We start from the raw sequence: 5,784 nt of genomic DNA, 5'->3' as shown, positions 1-5,784 counted from the left end.
CTCTTCAAATAGCTCAGTGCGTTTATCCAGTGAATAGTTGAGCCATACAAGTTCAAACTCTGATCTGTGTTGAGTTAGCTGATTGAAGCTGGAGTGGCGATAGAGCTCTGCAGTTGACCTCAGCATCCCTGGGCTAGGCTGGGGAAAAAAGATCTGATTGCCATCCAGGGACTCCGTCAGAAGTTTGCATGTATCAGTATTGTGTGAGCAAATTACATTACAACAGTGACTGCACCTCCAAAGCAATTAAGTGGCTGTAAAGCACTTTGGGATGTCCTGAGGTTGTGAAACGTGCTATAAAAATCCAGGTTTTCTTTCTTCTTTTAAGGTATCAGACTTTTCTGTGACACCTCTTGCATGCAAAGAGCCAGACAATACGCAATGTAAGACTCACATATGAAAATTAGAGGCTTACTAGCAACTATGGGCCTAGAAATTCACGAATTACCACTCTCCGTTAGCAGCGCTGTCCCTTGATGTCATGCTATGCAAACTTCAACCTTTGAGCTGACTTTAACACTGGGTCCTAAGCACGCTCAGGAAAGTGAGTGTGCAGCAGACCTACAGCAACGCTGTCAGTGCTACTTAAAGGGACACACATCTTTCAGAAAAGTGTGGATTTAAGATTTTGGATTGGATTGTATGGGCTAGAAATTCATTATAGCCATGTAATGGGCGGTGTCAGTAGAAAAGTTGGCAAATTAACGCCAGGCGCAAATGCTTTAGACTGCATGCAAAATTTGTGCTCACTGCTCAATAAAATGATTGGAGTCCTAATTCAAGTCTTAAAGCCCAAGCTCATTGGCATTTTACGCAAAGGGTGGACCAATATCAGGTGCAGTCTAATCGCAACTCATCATTGCCACAGGCTTTTTTCAGTACTTAAAGGGGAGGTTCACTGCTGCTGCAGTACTTCATTCTCAGCATTGCTAGCTGTGCAGCTGCCTCAGCAAGCAGAAGCAGACTAAGCAGAAGGAGCCGGAGGACTGAACCAGTTGTACTCATGGCAGATCCATGCCCCAGGGAGAGAGACTGCAGATTCGCCGATGAAGCATTGGAGGCCTTGGTCTTCGCTGTGGAGAGATGGAGGGTGGTGCTCTACCCGGCAAGTAGCAGGAGGCCCTCGCCGCAAGTCTTCTGCACCATGTGGAGGAAGGTAGTGCAGCAGGTCTCGGGCAGTACTGCGGTCCCCAGGACCAACACACAGTGCAGGAAGAAATTTAATGACCTCACTCGGGTGGTCAGGGTGAGTGAATGCTTCAACAAATGCTACATATCACCATCTGAACCTCAGTCTGCATACACTGCCCAAAACACCAGACCCACAGCATTCACCCACCAACAATCTCCACCTACCAACACTCACACCCACATCTCACACCTTGCACACAATTACAGCTATTCAACTATGGCAGGCACATCACCCAAACACATTGCTCCACACTCACTCACACATTTTCCTTTCTCTTGCAGGCCAAGGTGTCTCATAACAGGAGGGAGCAGGAGGGCACAGGCGGAGGACAAACAGGCACCCAACCACTGTCTGCGCTGGAAAATAGAGTGCTGCATATTAAAGGGTGCCAAATGGTGAATGCCATGGCCACCGATGACGTTGACCCCCTTGGGGACAATAATGGTATGTTCATCCCTACTCCTCCTTCACACATCCCACTTCCCCCTCACCCCACAAGCGTTTTGCACATTCCAGCTAATCATGCTGTATACATGCATTGCTCCCTTCCTGCCCCCCTCCCCTCACAACCCAACTCTTGTGCCTTTCTCCTTCCCGATAATGAGCAAGCACCTGAGCAGCCTGTCCCTGAGGGCACCGTAGAGAGCGAGGTGGGAGAAAAAGAGGAGGAAGAACACACCACGTCATTGCATGCCTCACCCACAGGCACCAGCTCAGATACTGGCACTATGCGTTCTTCAGAGGCTAGTATAGTAGCGGGATCTGCACAGGATGAGGCACCAGGGCCGAGTGGGCTGCAGCAAGGCCAGGGGATAGGGTACCTTGGGGGCCAGCTCCCCAGAGGGAAAGTTCTGCTGCATAGGACTCAGATGAGGACCTCAATGGGGAGGCCTTTCGAAGAAGGGTGGTGGGCATGCACACACAGATGATAGGTGCAATGGCAAGGGTGCCCGAGAGCCTCTCGGCAATGGTAAGGAGCATGGAGGAATCCGCCTCCAACATTGCACAAGGCTCTGCGCACACCATGGAGCCCATCATTTACAGTCTGCAGAGGATTGTAGACTCCCTGAGAGACCGTGGCGACCCAAAACTGATGCCACTTGTGATGGCCAATGTGGCAGCTTCCATTGCAGCACAGGCGGAAGCGATGCAACGTCTTAGTGCTGTAATGCAGTCTATGCTTGGTGGCATCCAATCTCAGACTGCTCTCATGCAGTCTCAGCTTAATGCCACGCAAGATCTAACTGCTGCCATCATGGCTGGGTCTACCACCGTCGATTGGCTCATTCCTGCTCCCACCACTGCTACTCCATCATTGACCTTATCACTGCCTATCATCCAGCCAGCCCAGACTGCTGCCGCCCATGCTGAGGTGGTGAAGCCTATAGCCGGGCCTTCCAGCTAGAGTTGGTCGAGGGCGTCCTGCAAGGCCATCTGAAGTCTCCCGCATGGACACTCAGAAACCTTCCACCAGCCCTGCTGCAGCTACTGGGCCAAAACTTTATAGGAGCTCTAGAGCAGGCAAAGGCACAGTAACGACAGGCACTAAGGGATTGCACAAGAGTGAATCTATATATATAAAGCGGCTCTTCTGTCTGTCCCGATGTCTGTCTGTCTGTCCGCCTGGTCTCGATACGTTTGGAAGTTACAGAGCGTACCGACGCGCGCGTCGCCTCAAAAGAAAGCTTGCGATTCCGGACCGGTCATCGGCGTATTTACGTTTCGGCCGGACAAAAATCCCGCCCGCGGTATCCCAAAAACGTTCAGCGTTCCGCTCATTAGCATCTCATTAGCGACCGTGTGACGTCGAGGTCTTCCTACACTTGAGTGTCGAGTGACTCGACCATTGACCAATCCTACGCTTCGGTGACATCGGTGCGTGTGTGGGCGGGCCTTATCCTTCTGAACCGAGGTGAGTGGCCGCCATCTTGATTTTCCACAATTTTTTCCCCCACACTTTCTGTGTGTTAGGGAACTAAGGTAAATATTTGAATTATGTGTTAGGGAATTAATTAACAATTTATTTCAGTTTTATATTGTGTTTAGCAACCCCTCCTCCCTCCTCCTCCTCACCCTCGCGCAGGGGGGACTCGGTGCTGGTCTCCAGGCCCGCTGCAGGCAGGCCTGAAGCTCCAAAAATTTCTCTATCTCTCTCTCTTCCCTCTCTCTCTCTCCTTCTCCTCTTCCCTCTCTCTCCTTCTCCTCTTCCCTCTCTCTCCTTCTCCTCTTCCCTCTCTGTCTCTCTCTACTTCCCCCTCTCAGGTTTGACGGTGTCGGGGCCCGAAGTGAGCCGCTCTAACGGCTGCCAGCCCGCGGGGTTTCCCTGCCTACTACTCCCCGCTCTAACGGCCGCCAGCCCGCGGGGTTTCCCTGCCGACTCCCCGCGGGCCGCCTCGCGGTGGTGGCACTGACCGCGCATGCGCCGCCCGCCCGCGAGAGCCCGCTCTGGCTTTTTTTTAAAACGGCAACTACGCATGCGCACGGCCGTTGCGCAGCCGCCTTGACGCCGGCACGCATGCGCACGGCCCCCGTGACGCCAGCACACAGCCTCGTGAGATCGCGGGGGGTGCGAGCCTCGGGAAATCGCGGGGGGCGGGGAGAGAGCCTCGGGAAATCGCGGGGGGCGGGTGCGAGCCTCGGGAAATCGCGGGGGGGGGCGGGGAGAGAGCCTCGGGAAATCGCGGGGGGGGGGGCGGGGAGAGAGCCTCGGGAAATCGCGGGGGGCGGGGGGGGGGAGAGAGCCTCGGGAAATCGCGGGGGGCGGGGGGGAGGGGAGAGAGCCTCGGGAAATCGCGGGGGGCGGGGGGAGGGGAGAGAGCCTCGGGAAATCGCGGGGGGCGGGGGGAGGGGAGAGAGCCTCGGGAAATCGCGGGGGCGGGGGGGGAGAGAGCCTCGGGAAATCGCGGGGGGCGGGGGGGGAGAGAGCCTCGGGAAATCGCGGGGGGGGGGAGAGAGCCTCGGGAAATCGCGGGGGGCGGGGGGGAGAGAGCCTCGGGAAATCGCGGGGGCGGGGGGGGAGAGAGCCTCGGGAAATCGCGGGGGGGGGGGAGAGAGCCTCGGGAAATCGCGGGGGGCGGGGGGGGAGAGAGCCTCGGGAAATCGCGGGGGGCGGGGGGGGAGAGAGCCTCGGGAAATCGCGGGGGGGGGGAGAGAGCCTCGGGAAATCGCGGGGGGCGGGAGAGAGCCTCGGGAAATCGCGGGGGGCGGGGGGGGGGAGAGAGCCTCGGGAAATCGCGGGGGGCGGGGGGGGTGAGAGCCTCGGGAAATCGCGGGGGGCGGAGAGAGCCTCGGGAAATCGCGGGGGGCGGGAGAGAGCCTCGGGAAATCGCGGGGGGCGGGGGGGGGGAGAGAGCCTCGGGAATCGCCTAGGGAAATCGCGGGGGGGAGAGCCTCGGGAAATCGCGGGGGGGGGGGGGGGAGAGCCTCGGGAAATCGCGGGGGGCGGGAGAGAGCCTCGGGAAATCGCGGGGGGCGGGGGGGGGGAGAGAGCCTCGGGGAATCGCCTAGGGAAATCGCGGGGGGGAGAGCCTCGGGAAATCGCGGGGGGGGGAGAGCCTCGGGAAATCGCGGGGGGGGGAGAGCCTCGGGAAATCGCGGGGGGGGAGAGCCTCGGGAAATCGCGGGGGGGAGAGCCTCGGGAAATCGCGGGGGGGGGAGAGCCTCGGGAAATCGCGGGGGGGGAGAGCCTCGGGAAATCGCGGGGGGGGGAGCCTCGGGAAATCGCGGGGGGCGGGGGGGAGAGAGCCTCGGGAAATCGCGGGGGGGGGGAGACAGCCTCGGGAAATCGCGGGGGGGGGAGACAGCCTCGGGAAATCGCGGGGGAGATAGAGAGAGAGAGGGTGGGGGAGAAGAGAGAGGGGGTGGGGGAGAAGAGAGAGAGCGGGTGGGGGAGAAGAGAGAGAGAGGGTGGGGGAGGAGAGAGAGGGTGGGGGAGGAGAGAGAGGGGGAGGAGAGAGAGGGTGGGAGGAGAGAGGGAGGGTGGGGGAGGAGAGATGGAGGGTGGGGAGGAGAGAGGGAGAATGGGGGAGGAGAGAGGGAGGGTGGGGAGGAGAGAGGGAGGGGAGGAGAGGGGAGAGGGAGGAGAGGGGGAGGGGGGGAGAGAGGGAGGGTGAGGGAGGAGAGAGAGAGAGGGTGGGGAGGAGAGAGAGGGTGGGGGAGGAGAGGGTGGGGGAGGAGAGAGAGAGGGTGGGGGAGGAGGGAGAGAGGGAGAGAGGGGAGGGGAGGAGAGAGAGAGAGGGTGGGGAGGAGAGAGAGAGAGAGGGTGGGGGGGGAGAGAGAGGGTGGGGAGGAGAGAGAGAGAGGGTGGGGGAGGAGAGAGAGGGTGGGGAGGAGAGAGAGGGAGAGAGGGGGAGGGGAGGAGAGAGAGAGGGTGGGGGAGGAGAGAGAGGGTGGGGAGGAGAGGGGGAGGGGAGGAGAGAGAGAGAGAGGGTGGGGGGAGGGGAGAGAGGGTGGGGGGAGGGGAGAGAGGGTGGGGGAGCGAGGGAGGGTGGGGGCAGGGGAGAGGGTGGGGGAGCGAGGGAGGGTGGGGGGAGGGGAGAGAGGGTGGGGGGAGCGAGAGGGTGGGGGAGCGAGGGAGGGTGGGGGGAGGGGAG

General features: G+C 59.6%; 1 long non-coding RNA gene across 1 annotated transcript in view; it reads left to right on the top strand.

The window, feature by feature from the left end:
- Nucleotides 1-3,071: 3,071 nt before the first annotated feature.
- Nucleotides 3,072-5,784, top strand: part of LOC147111493 (uncharacterized) — a 7,287-nt gene continuing 4,574 nt past the window's right edge. Inside the window, exon 1 of the long non-coding RNA XR_015079841.1 lies at nt 3,072-3,172. This is a non-coding gene — a long non-coding RNA (uncharacterized LOC147111493). The remainder of the gene's footprint in view (nt 3,173-5,784) is intronic.

This window comes from Somniosus microcephalus, chromosome 10 (genome assembly GCF_052327205.1).
Source record: "Somniosus microcephalus isolate GS21.2 chromosome 10, FLI_Smic_1.0, whole genome shotgun sequence".
NCBI lineage: Eukaryota > Metazoa > Chordata > Chondrichthyes > Squaliformes > Somniosidae > Somniosus > Somniosus microcephalus.
The sequence above is the reverse complement of the archived record's forward strand: the minus strand, read 5'-3'. Positions and strand labels throughout refer to the sequence as shown.